Source organism: Mustela nivalis, assembly GCF_964662115.1.
Source record: "Mustela nivalis genome assembly, chromosome: 10".
Taxonomy (NCBI): domain Eukaryota; kingdom Metazoa; phylum Chordata; class Mammalia; order Carnivora; family Mustelidae; genus Mustela; species Mustela nivalis.
Window position 1 is genome coordinate 5,914,538 of NC_139029.1, and position 13,400 is coordinate 5,927,937.

The 13,400-nt window shown below is 56.6% G+C and overlaps 1 protein-coding gene across 1 annotated transcript in view; it reads left to right on the plus strand.

Moving 5' to 3' along the window:
• The first annotated feature begins 12,850 nt into the window (after positions 1 to 12,850).
• The window catches only part of SPSB1 (splA/ryanodine receptor domain and SOCS box containing 1), a 66,307-nt gene continuing 65,757 nt past the window's right edge, over positions 12,851 to 13,400 (plus strand). Inside the window, exon 1 of the mRNA XM_082685355.1 lies at positions 12,851 to 13,041. The gene's annotated coding sequence lies outside the window, so the exon portion shown is untranslated. The remainder of the gene's footprint in view (positions 13,042 to 13,400) is intronic.

Sequence of the window (13,400 nt, forward strand, 5' to 3'; positions counted from 1 at the left end):
CCGCAGAGGCCGGGCGGTACACGTGTACGCGAGTGGCTGGAGGGCGATCGTGAAAACGGGACGAATCGTCAGCTACGGCTTCGGGGGTTCAGGGATGGTCCAGATGTCCCTGTTCACACGACACCCGGACATGTGTGCCTCCTGCGGGGGTAGCTACTGGGCAGGGCCATCTCAGTAACACAGGGAGGCCACCCCAGCAGGGGTGAGTCCCCAAGGGAGGCTCAGGAAGGTCTGCTGTGGGCCCCGAGGCAGGTGTCTGTGGGTGAGGAGAGAACTGGGCTGTCGCCGGGGACCTGAAGGCCTCCTCAGGGCTCGGTCCACAGAGCTTCTCGAAGCCGGGGCAGCCGACGCCAGGGGCTGATGGGTGGGGGACAAGGCGGGTGTGGCCCCGGGGAGACGGAATCTCCCACGTTCACAGTGGCCTGGAGTGGCGACAACGGGGCCAGCACTCGTGTTGGGGTGACGGGGTGGGGGCATGGTAAAGGGAGCGAGCTCGGCCTGGGACCTGGGACCTTGCACTCTGCTCCCGCCACCCGCCTGTGGACACCGTCATCATGTTTTTTGGGTGAAGGAGCCTCGTTGGAAAGAAAGATCATAGAACCGGGAGTGGGGGGGGGGGTTGACCGCTGAACTTGAGAGCAACGTGGGGGCTGGGCGGGAGGGTGACCCCGATTTTCACTGCTGTCACTGCCTCCTCCTTTGGCCCCTCCATTAACTACAAGGGCTGCAAAGCTGAGGTCTGTTTCCCTTCCCCCTTCCAACCAAGAGGGAAAGCGACTTCCTAAAGGTAAATTTTCTAGTTGTGTATTAAGAATACCATAAAAACTGCGAAATGCGAAAAATTATCCGCCATGCCTACCTATTGTTTTTGTGTTCAGGGGTCCCCCTCGGCCAGGCTTCTGTATGCTGCTTTACGGTACGCCTGTATTTTCACGAACATTCTCTGTTCTCGTGTCTTCACACTTGGGTTTCCACGCGTGCGTTATATCCCAGGAAGAGTAGCATCCTGATGAAGTTCCTGTCCCTGTCACTGAACACGTATGTTTTTTCTAGCATTTGTCCGCTGGAGATCATGCTCTAACGAAAGGGTTTTATACTGCAAAATTCTTTTAAATCTATGGAAGTGTGGGGTTTAAAATGACCCAGTAAACATGAATTACCTTGCAGTGGGACAACAGACTCTGGTAGGACAGCAATGACTACACCAATCATCAGCGGCCCAGGAAGAAAAGGAGGGGAGAGTTTGAAGACAGAAGGAGGCGGGAAGGCTCCAGGTCAGCGGGGGTCACCTGCCTGCCGGACTGCAGGCCAGAGCGCCAGCCCCAGAAATTCTCCTTTAAGAGTTCTCAAGCCCTTGGTGCTACTCTCTGGATTTTCAAGCCCTTGGATTCCCAGGTTGCTTTTTTTCCCCAGTTGTGGCCGTCACTGGCTATTCCGATCTCGGCTCCTTTGCTCGCAAGTGACAGAAACCCAACTCAGACCAGACCCGGAAGAACAAGGAAGCGCCCAGCTCCTGTCCGTAGACGGCCTGGAATTCAGGGAGGTCAGGCTGTGTTGCCGAGAAGCTGACCTAGTTCAGCTTGCTTTCATTAAGGTCATCAGATTTAGCAGGGACATCTACAGGACATGAAGGCAAATTGGAATTTCAGATAAAGAACAAAAATACAGTTTTAGTAGACATTTGGCCCATGCAACATTTGGGACATAGTATACTCGAGCATTATTTGTTGTTTATTTGAAATTCCAGTTGACCTGGGGGTCTTGGGTGTGTGTAGACAGGCTTTCCCACAAGGGAAGCCACAGCTCACAGCTTCTGGATGGCCCGAGACTCCAGAGGAAGAAAGAGTGTGCGGTCACGGCTCTGCCTGGGAGCCCACGGAGGACTTTGGTCTGTCCAGCGTGGGTCATTGCCATGGACACACCAGCAGGTGCCCGGAGAACCGTCTCGCTCCCCCAACCCATTATCAGCCTCCCCCCTGCCCCCCATCTCGGATGTGGTTGAGTTAAGATGTTCTCAGTCTTTGTCAAGTCTTGTGTGGATGTAGCTTCAAGGCAAGCCCCGTGTTCCCTCTCCTGGTCAGATCCCTGCCCCGTCTCTCCTCTTGGGGCTTTGTGTAGGGCCCATCTCTGAGCAGATGGCTGGATTTGGATGGGGGGTATGATCCGTCCAACTGGCGGGCCGCTCCCCCAGGAGACCGTGCTGGCCCCAGACCCACATGGATCTGTCACGTGCTGGAACGTTTCACACGTCTCACTCGGTGCCTGTCGGTCCTTAGAGATCAGGGCAATCTAGTTAATAGAAATAATAGTTTCAGCAGGTATTCCGTGTTCCAGAGACAGAAACAGCCACCCGAAAGGTTTTCTAGTTATAAAGTTACTTCAGGAGCCATCATCCCCTGAGACACCCAAACCAGGGCTGTGTTCACCGGCCCAGTTCCTCGGGTGGCCTGCCCTGACGCCCCCCGCGCCGAGAGGAGTTCCAGGGGAGACACCTAGGAGTGGCTTCCGGTCTCCAACACGGACTCGGCCCCCCATCTCCCGACATCCCTCAACAAACGGTTAAAATTACCCTCAGGGCCTCCCACCCAAGGCCTCCGCACCCTTTCCTTCTGGGCCACGTTCGGGTCCTCGCAGATGCTGGGGGATTGTCGCAAACCGCAGGATGCAGAGGAGGGGGCCCAGACCGAGGAGGCGCCGCTGCTGTCTCGAGTGGGGTGACCTTCCCGGCTCGGAGGGCTGGTCCCCTGAGGTGGGAAGCCCCGGGACTGGACGTCAGGGGGCACGGAGGCCGCCGTGGGCTGGGCTGGGGCTGCGGCCTGTCTTCTGAGAGCCACAGCGGAGGGTCCCCGGTGGAGAGCTTCCCGAGAACCAGCGCTCAGGTGACTCTTCCAGAAACAGGCCTCCTTCGTCCCGACAAGGGGCTCCTTTGATGTCCTCCCTTCTCCCTCAGCCGGCTCCAGGCCACTCTGTCGACCTGCCCCCACCCCAGAATTCGCCCAGCAGCTCCCCTCCGGCAGGTGGGTTGCTCGGATGACTCAGCCCAGCCCAGCGCAGCAGAGTGACCCCAGGCCCCTTTGCAGGGCCTGATTTCAGGACACCTCGGCCTGACCCCCAACACCCTGCGGAAAGGGTCCCCGCGAGACAAGCAGACCTGTCCGGGCTCAGCACTGCCCCCCCGTTGCCGGCGGGCCTCATCCGTGGTCCTAAACCCTGAAGAGAGGAGCCCCTGCCGTAGGCCCCAACCCCAGTGGTCCAGTGTGTGCTGACGGGATGTAGGACTATGGCGTCGACCTTTCCAACACCCCTTCACACCCTCCCCCAGAAGGAGGGCCGATGCCCGAGGCTGGGTCCATCAGAGGGGAGGCTGATGCACGGGTGTCTTCAGCTCGCCCACCCTCCCCTCTGTTTGCTCCGGCCTCATCGGCCTCCTGGCCTCCCCCCACCCAATCTGGGCCGCACAGGCTCCTGCCGGGTGCATTCGTAGGCCAAGAGTGGGGTGGGCCATTTATCACCCCAGCTGGGAAGGGTGCCCTCGTGCTTGTGTCTCTCCCCTTCAGGCCCAGGGGGTGGGAACGGCACCCCTCCCTGACCCACAGCCCTGGCCTGCCCCAGCCCCCTGAGGTTTCCACTATGGGTCCAGACCTTCCCACGGAGCTGCTTACACAGCTCGGCTCAAATTACCCCAATGCACGTGCACCCAAAGCCTGGGCCCCAGGCTGAGACACCGTCCCTGGAATTTTCCTAGCTGGAGCTGGTGGGAACAGGGTTCTCTCCTGTGACTGAGGAGTGGTTGTGGGTTTGCCTGGGGTGCAGGCAGCCAGGGCTCCTGGCCCAGAGAAAGAACCCAGGTAGACAAGGGGTTCCGAGGGGTCCTGACGTCCCTGTCCCGCAAGGCTTGCTTCTCCCATGCCTTCACCAGTTTTGTGAGCCACCCAATCTCACCTTTTTCTCCAGCTTAAACTAATCGGGTTGGATTTTTGTCATTTGCCATTGAAGAGTCCTGGGTAATACGGTGTGGACAGATAGGAAACATCATTCTGAAACGAAATCAGAAGCTCAATACTAGAGAAGTTTCACCACCCTAACGTTGCCCCAAAGCCCAGAACCCTCTGAGGGGGTGCATCACGGAGGACACAGGCAGTGCACTGAGCCCTACCTGGGGCTTCGGAGGGCTTCCTGGAGGAGGAGGTGCTGCGTTGAGTCTTGAAGGATGAGGAGACATGGGCCTGGAGAGGGGGTGGGGGCCCACCCAGGCCATCCCAGGCAGCCCGAATGGGGTAGGTGGCTGCATGCGGTCCTGGACTGCTAGAGAGGAACCATCCTGGCAGTGCATGTGGATAGCAGAGTTGACAGAAGCCGGACCCTCAGGCCTTGAAGCCAGCCAAGGAGCATGGACGTTTTCCCAGATTGGTCCCAGCTTCTTGGACTGGGTCACCACCAGATTTGGGGAGACTTGAAGACACAGGACCAAAGATACACCAAGTCCTGGGGGGGGGGGACCCCTGCTGCAAGAGTTGAACGAAAATATTATTTTTATGCTAAAACAACCCACCCTGGGCAAAAAGCAAAATTCCATCCCTTTCCAATATAACACACAAGACTTGCAAAAGAGTCCCACTGGAGGTGGGTGAGGGTGGTTTGGGGGGCAAGTTCGAGCATCACTTCCCCGGTGGTGGGGGTCATTGAGATGCTTCTCACACAGGAGGGGTCCTGCCGGGTCTGGCCGTGGTGTGCGGGCTCAGCAAGGAGGGGGTCGGCCCAGCGGCCAAACCAGCTCACCCCGGAGTCATACATGCCCCAAATAGCAATGTATGTCAGGGGCTCGGCCACGAAGGAGGTAGCGGGGCCTCCCTCTCCACACCAAGCTATGATCTGTCGTCCGGCCTTCTCCCCACCAGCCCAGCAAGGGCTGACTCCTCATCACTGTGCCTGTCCTCCCCGCCCCCGCCTGGTACACACTTGGTGCCAAATAGGTGCTTGCTGACTCTGTCACTGACTGGATCAGCAGCAGGTCATCGGGCTGTGTAGCCGCGTGTTCTGTATCAGCGGCAGAGGCTGGGGTTTGCCGGCTCTGCCCACACCTCCCTCTCCCGGTCTCAGGGGGGCTGCTGCCAACAACGGCTTCCTTTCTGGCCCGAGGCCAGGCCCCGCAGCCCGTAACACTGCACGCCACCTGCGGCACATTTCTGTCCCCTCATTAGAATGCTGGGAGTGAGGACACGGGATTCTCAATGACATTGCCCTTTCCAGGATGACGGGGAGGAGACTGCACGTTAGGAGGGGAAGAGTTGGCCCCTGGAGTCAGAAAGATTTGGGTTCAAATATGGGCGCTACTGTTCGGCTGCCGACCAGTGGGGATGACTGTTCGGCTGCCGACCAGTGGGGATGATTGGACCCCTGTGAGCCCAGTTCCCCCTTATGAACCAGGACGACAAACCCTGCTTTCTGGGAAGGAGAGTCAGAGCGGGGGTTCAAAGAGGCCTTCAGCACCAGACCGCCACAGTATGTCCGTGGGGCCAGAGGCACAGTGACAGTGAAAGCGGGGGCCACGAGCCCACCCACCAAGCCTGTTCCTCTAACACTTGCAGATGCCCCGTGAGCCGGGATCCGTCTCCCACGGGGGTGACTGAGATGCAGCCCCCATGCTCAGCGACTCACACCCGGGAACAGAGGATCCTCCCTCTGCGTGTGGGGCAGGTGGCCTGGAGGCCACCAATCAGCAGTTTGGATCTCACATTACCCACAGGTGTGTGTTGGTCCCTTGGAGGACACAGAGTCGTCTTCTCAGTGTCCCCGTAACGGCCACAACGGTAGCCACGGACCCGGTTCACCAACCAAGTTGTCCATCTGACAGCCCAGCCCAGACAGGCTGCTCAGCCTCTCCCCTGCCCTCGCTTTGCCCCGCACAACTGAGGTTTCACCTCCCTAACATTGCCCCAAAGCCCAGAACCCTCTGGGGGGAGCTGGGGGGTAAGGGTGGTGCAGAGCTTCTTGCTGGGTCTCTGCTGGTCCCTGGGTCATTCCCGGCCGCCCTGGGAGACAGCTGATCCCCGCTCCCCACCACGAACATCTTCTTACAGCCCGGCCCACTGGGCGCAGAAAAACACAGGTTGACAGTCCTGCAGATGGCCCTGGATTTCGGCGTCCGCCGTGGAGTGTCTCCCAGATGTGGCTTCCAGACAGGGCTCAGCCCACGCTTGCTAAGTGCCAGCCGCCTGGGTGGTCTGGTGTCTGAACCAAATCCAGAGGCGAGAAGGAACCCGGGTTCGAAACTGCCACCAATTTCCTGAAGGTTTCTGCTGGAGCTCCAGGCAAACCCACTGGTTGAATGAGGAGAAAAACAGGCCCCTCACTGAAAACCAGATGTCAGCATGTGTCCCGAAACAGCTCAGGGAGACAGACCACCCCCCTCCCTGGGCTTCTGCCTCCCCTTACCGCCCCCACCCCGGCAGGTTGGGTCAGCTACCACCCAGCCACACCACAGAGGAGGACCCTGGGCAAAGGAGGCTACGTCTTAGCCGGCAACTAAAAATATTGACTTGGGTTTTTTCTTTAAATAGAAAGGAAATTCAGCTCACTCCACCCCAGTCGCCCTCCTTCTGGGTTCTGAGTGGGCGCCCTGAGGACCTCACCCAGACTCAGCTTCTTGGACACGGAGCTGAGGCAGCTCTCTCTCTCTCTTCGGGGGGATGGAGCCATGACATGGGGGTGGGGGACAGGGAGGGGACTCCCTCGCTCCTGAGGGGATTCCTGGGGCAGCTGGGGGACCAGGCTGGCACTTGGCTGACCCGGGATCCCAGGGCACCACTCATCCAGACAGACACTGGGCATCCGTGGAGCACAGAAGTCCCAGGACAAGGGCAACCAGATGGCCCATAGAACAAGAAGTGGGCGGGGAGGCTCTGATGCTCAGGGCCACGGGCTTACTGACTTAGATTCCTCCGCAGGCCTGTGCCAAAAGCGGCCAGTGGCCGGGACAGCAGCTCTCGCTCTGGGTCTGAACTCTGCCTGGGACGAAAGGTCACTGGGCTTGATGGCTCTGCTCCCAACTTGGTGGCCGAGTCCATATGGGGCCACAGGCACCTGGGGATGAGCTCACCCAGGGCCCCCTGCGGCCGGCAGACCAGGCCAGGTGTGCAGCCACAACCACAGTGCAACACTCGAGAGACACTTGACGCTTGTGCCTGGATGGGAGCCGTCTCCACGGCAGACAATGCAAGAGATGCACGAGGGGGACCCAGGTGGGTGGGGTGTGCCTGCCCCGTGGTAGCAAAGGGGTCTGGAGGACACACAGGAAGCCACCCAGATCTGGGCTTGTCTCTGGGGGAAGGCTGTGGGGCGGGGTCGGGTCAGTGGGGGTAGACTGGAGATCCCTTGTGTATCCTTGAAGCTCCTTTTCGAGATTTGTATTTGAATCAAAATAATACATGCAAATAGTTTTTAAAATACCAGAGGGCTACAAGCAAAACCAAACACCCCAGCAATTTCCTGCTCCACCCCCCACGCCCAGTGGTAACACCCAAGAGGTGACTGCTTGCAACTCTTTTTAGCCATTATTTTGAATACTTATTGCCATATTTCTCAATAGCCTGCCTCTACTCCTTTCTCTTTCTTTTTTCCTTTCTTTCTTCCTTTTTTTTTTTTTTTTCTTCATGTTTGACCTTAGCGAACTGTCTCAGGTCTAAGAAACTACACAGAATACTGGTGTGGACTTTTGAGCCAAACCCCTCTGGGGCAAAACCAGTCTCTGTCACTCTGTCCCTTAGGACAGTGCAGCCCCCGGCCAAGTTCTTTCCTCCATCGGATCTTGGTTTTCCCATCTGTAGTGTGGGGTCGTCATCTTCACCCCTCACCCCAGGCTCACGGGAGCAGGCAGTGTCCCAGCCCGTGCCTGTTGGGCCTGGCACGTAAGCTCTCAGCAAGTGCTGACCATTATTATTATTATATTCGACATCATGTTGATGGGCACCCACACTCTCCTCCCAGCTTCAGAACAGGGTTAAACTGGGGTGAGTCAGGTAGTCACCATTCAATAAATGGTGGCTCTAAAAAAATATATAGTATATATTATATATATATGTATATGTGTGTGTGTATGTATGTGTATATATATACACACAATGGCTACATATATATATATGCCCCATGATAGCAAAGGGGTCTGGAGGACACACAGGAAGCCACCCAGATCTGGGCTTGTCTCTGGGGGAAGGCTGTGGGGCGGGGTGGGGTCAGTGGGGGGAGACTGGAGACTGTATATGTATATATACATATATATATATATATATGTAGCCATTGTATGGGTTTGGATGCCTTAATTCTTCCTTCTTCCAACTTGCTATCCCCTGGAGAGAAAGATTCAGGACATCCCTGATGAGGGAACAGCCCAGCCAGACCGGGCATCAGCAATCCCAGCCAGAATTGGCCAGGCTCTGTGCAGAATCGGGGCAGGCCCCATGTTCCTCGCTCATGGAGATGCTTGTCTAGGAGTGAAGCGGAATGGGAACTGGTCCATCCTCTCTCTTCGTACTGGTCCCCGTGGGATCAGTACTAACCTCATGAGCTCCTGGCCCAGAGGAGCACACAGCTTCTTCCCAGGAAGTGCTTGCTGAGTGGGTGGGGGGTGGGGGCTGACCCCCTGGCTGGGGACCGGGACACGCTGAGCTGAGGATGGAACAGAGAGGCTAGACCAGGCGGTTTGGACTCATTTTCAAGGTGTCTACCAATCACAGCAAGCCCTGATGTCGGGGACAGGAAGGAAAAATGAGTCCCCGACTATTGGAGGTCTCTGCTCTGTCATTTGGGAACAGAAGGATGAACTTTCTAGAATCTTCAGGCAGAGTCTGAAAGTATGAACTGAGGCCACTGACTACAGGTCTCTGTCTAAAGAAAATAGACCACGGAGCAAATTTACATGGAGTGATTATTTATGATCACGTGTTACTATCCGAAATGATCTCGCTTACTGCTCATTGTCTCTCCCCCTTAGCCTGAAATTCTCTAAGGCCAGGAACCTGGTCTGTTTTGTTTACTATTCTCCCTCCAGCATGCAGAATAGTGCTGTTCAATATTTGTTCATTCAGTCCCTCACTATTTAAGTTTTAAAAAAAGTACTGAAGGAATTATGAATAAATGAATGGAAGGAAATGGAAGGAATGGAAAGGAAAATGAATAAATTCTTGGAGGGCACTTCACTTCTACTATGGGTTTTGTAATTCTGTAGTATTGAAGATGTTGTCCAAAAAAACACACCAAAAGACTGGTAAAGAGTTAAGACAGGCACCGAGATCCCCGCTGCTCACTTTTACTTCTCTGGAAGTGTTTTTGAAGAACTTTGCGATACGTAGTGTCACAAGCCCAAGATCATCTCTTCTCAAGGTCACAGGAAGTCTCCTCAATCTTGGTTATCACCTAGTGTCTCATTTAAAGCTACGGAAACTCCCCTTTGCCTCCCTTCCTCCATTCTAAGATCATGAATAATGTCTGATAGAGCTACACTGCAATACCACACTCTGCCAGCAGGTGTCGCTGCCTAACAATACATGACCTCGTGGGAGCCCCCACAACCTTTTAAGGGTGAGAGTCTATGAAATGAACCAGGTCGTGAATGCTGTAAGATCAAAATTCTGTGAAATAAGGTCCCCTCTATTTCAGTTGCATTTCATGAGATATGTTGGGGGTGCAGAATGGGCCTACATTAATATGCTTCGGTGTTCTTTCATTTCTGGTGGATCTTGCCATGTTTTGGTGTTATAGATCCATGCTTTTACAAGAAAAGCTTTTTTTTTTTAAATTGTCAATAATAATAGTTTCTAAAATGCATCTATTATTTTGAAATTCCTCAAAGATCTCTGATTTCATTCTAACACATTGCCCCACACTATGTGCTCTCAGTATTTGTAGGAGGATTGCCCCTCTCCTTCCCAGCAAATCCTGGGGCACACATAGAGCTGTCCTACAGATGGAGAACCTGAGTCTCAGAAAGGTTAAGTAACTTGCTCTACGTCCTACAGGCAGTGCTGGGGTTTGTCTAATTCCAAATTATTTGTCCGTCCATTTACTCCAGGCAGCAAAAGGGACCCAGAGACAAGATCTTGTGAGGACAGCAGATTCTGCTCAGAGGGCTCAAAGGTGTCCAACCCGTCTCTGGACAGATTTCCCATCATCCGAAAAAGCAGCTGATAGTAATTTGCTATCTACTAATTTCTTCCCGTCATTTTCCTGAAACAGATTACAGAAGGGAACAAACTGTGTGTGCTGATGCCAGTGATGAAATGTGTGTGGGGGCTGAGGGGGTGGAGTCGGGGGATGGCATCACCAGGAGCCCAGAGCCACCCCCCTCCCTACTCACCCCTGTGAAGCACAGATACTTAGTTTAAGACATGAGTCAGTCTTCAAATTCCTAGATGTTTATCAGCTGATGTCACAATGTTTCAAGATTTTGTATCTTTTCAGCAAATAACAGTATCAACATTGATAGGGTGAGTATACACCCCTTTCCCACAATCTGGCCTCAGTGATTGCACAACAATGCTCCATCCATGCTGCGGTGGGTCACTGCTGGATGGCCAGCTCTCCAGCCTGGTCCTGCCTACCTGCCCAGAGTCCTGGCGGAGAGGAAGGTTCACTCCCCAGAGATTCCTTTGGGAAATTTAGGTCAGCAGGATCTAATTATCTGACTGGCTCAGAGCTGAGATTTCGAGATTAATGCTGAAGGAGCGGGGAGTGGGAGTGCTGAGGACTCCTAAATTGGGAACCATCTGTTTCAGGGCCCTCACATCAAAGGTGGGGTCTCTAGCCCTCGCTCAACAGATGCCGCCACTTGAATTACACGCAGTCTGCCCCAGTCTGCCCCAGTTGGTCTCGTCCAGAGTAAGAGGTAGAGCCTGGAGGAATCCTATGCAGGAGGCTGACAGTGGCATGCCCCAGGACTACCAGGCCACACCCCCAGCCCCAGGAGAGGACAGCACCAGACAAGGGGCCCACACTTCCTATATAGCCCAGCCCACCATGCTTACTCCTCCAAGGGAGAGATCCCAAGCACAGAGGTGGCTGTACTTTTTAGGAATTAGTCAACTCCAAGGTATACCAGTAACTTGGAAAGATACCCTTACCATCCCGGATGTTTTCACCGTTTTCCCACGTGCCATCGCATCCTGGGACAGCTAACAGTCCTCACATTGCGAAGTGGCTGAAGGGAGTCCTGAGCTCTCTTTAAATCCCAACCGCACCTGGGTTGTTGACAGTGGCTGCCTAGTTGGGCTCCTAGACAGCTGGAACCAGGAGCTGTTGACTGAGCCACCAGAAGGACCAGTGAAGCTCACTCTGCCTGGAGCAAGCACACAAGCAGGAGGAGTAGCAGAGGGAGAGGGAGAAGCAGGCTCTCTGCTGAGCAGGGAGCCTGAGATCATGACCTGAGCCCCAGGCAGATGCCCAAGCAACTGAGCCACCCAGGAACTCCAGCCTTGGTCATTTTTAAATTCAAAACAAAACAGAACTGATTTTTGGCATGGGGATGCGAGAAACTTGGAACCATAACAGGGTCCATTTGGGCTTGAGGCTCTGATCCAACAGGACCCTTGCACCAGGTAGGGCTCCTTCACTTTAGGAGTGTAACAACTGTCCTGCCCTATAGAGTTATGGTAAAGATGAAATAACAGGAAACCACATTAGGCATCACAGCTCCAATAATGCTAACTCCCATCCCCTTCAGTGGACACCACACATGGGGTGGAGAAATACAGGGAGATTTTGCTCTTAAAACACTAATTTCTTTATTATTTCTTCATTTTTATTAGATATTTCTTTTTAAAATTTATTTGAGAGAGAAAGAGAACATGAGTGGAGGGAGGGGCAGAGAGGGAGAAGCAGACTCCCCACTGAGCAGGGAGCCCCCATGCGGGGCTCCATCCCAGGATCTGGGGATCATGACCTGAGCTGAAGGCGGAGGCTTTAACCCACTGAGCCATCCAGACACCCCAAAGCAGATTTCTTTACTACGTGCCTGTTCTAGGGCTGCAGAGGAAAATTCCTTTGAGGAGCCAAGCAAGAGCCACAAGACACTATGTAAGCAGTCCTGGGGCTGGAGGACCTGCCAGGCAATCGCTCACTCATTCATTCAACAAACATTCATGGAGGCCCCGTGTGCTGTATGCTCTGAGCTGAGGGGCCGGGGCCGGGCGGTCCGAGAGTTCAGAGAGCCCTCTCCCCGCTCCCCCGTCAGTCCCTGTGGGTACCAAATGGGAAAGGCATGGGGGCAGGGGCAGGGCGGAGAGTCCCCGGATAATCTTGCCGGCCTACAGCCTCCTCTCCTGTGCCTTCGAATTAAGGAACCGTAAACTTCTGGGAATTCCAGATGAGGCAAACAAGGCGTTGCTCCCAAGGTTCTTGAAACAAACCCCACCCTCCCAAGAGATTTTTAAAAAATTATTATTAGGAAGCCCCCTTCCCCCGCACGGTCGCGGCCCTCCGGGTGTTGCAACTCCGGCCTCTCGCCCGGCGGAGGCCGCCCGGCGTTTCCCAAAGACGCCTCCGGAGGGACCCAAGCTCCGGTGCCGTCCCGCGGGCCCCAGAGGCCTCCAGGTGGGGCGGCGGCGCGGGAGGAGGACGGGGCGGCCGAGGGAGCGCCCAGCGCAGGGGGGCGCCCCCGCCACCCCGCGCCCCGCGCTCCGCGCCCTGCGGCCGCCCCTGGGGCGCACAGCACCCGCGCGCGGGAGCCTGAACCCGAGCCTGAACCGGAGCGGGAGTCGGAGCCGCGGCCGAGGGGCGGGGGCGGGGCGGGGCGGGGCGGGACATCGGGCCCCGCCCCCGGCGCTCGCCGCTCCCCGCACTTTAAAGCCTTCGCCTGCTTTTTCTTCTCCGCACAGAAGTCGCGCTCGGGCCGCCCGCGCGCTCGCAGCAGGATCCAGGCTCCAGGCTCCAGGCGCTGGCGCCGGGGCCGCGGGAGGAGGCGAGTGCGCTCCCTGCGGCGGGCGCGGCCCGGGCGCCCCGGCCTCCTCGGCCCCGGAGAGCGGCGGCGGCGGCGGCGGCCTCCCTGGCGCGGTAGGCATCGCGGGGCACCGGCACCGGGCGGGCGGGGGTCCGGGCGGGGGATCGCGGCGCTCGGGGGCCGAGTGGTGGGGCGGGGGACCTGTTTGGTGAGAGTCCCGCTGGGGACCGGCTGGGGGCCGCGGGGAGCCTTCCCTCGCCACAGGTCCCGGCCGAGGGGGGCGAGGGCGCCGCCCAGCGTCTCTGCGGCTGCGGGAGCCTGAGGGTCGCGGGGGCCCGGGGTCCCACCTGCGAGGGCGAGTCAGGGAGGGAGTCCCGGCGGCCGCGACCACCGTCGCGCCCGGGGTTGAGCTTCGGCCGCTGCAGACCCGGGGAGGGGACCCTAGGCGCGCGGCGGCGCCCACCGACGTCCA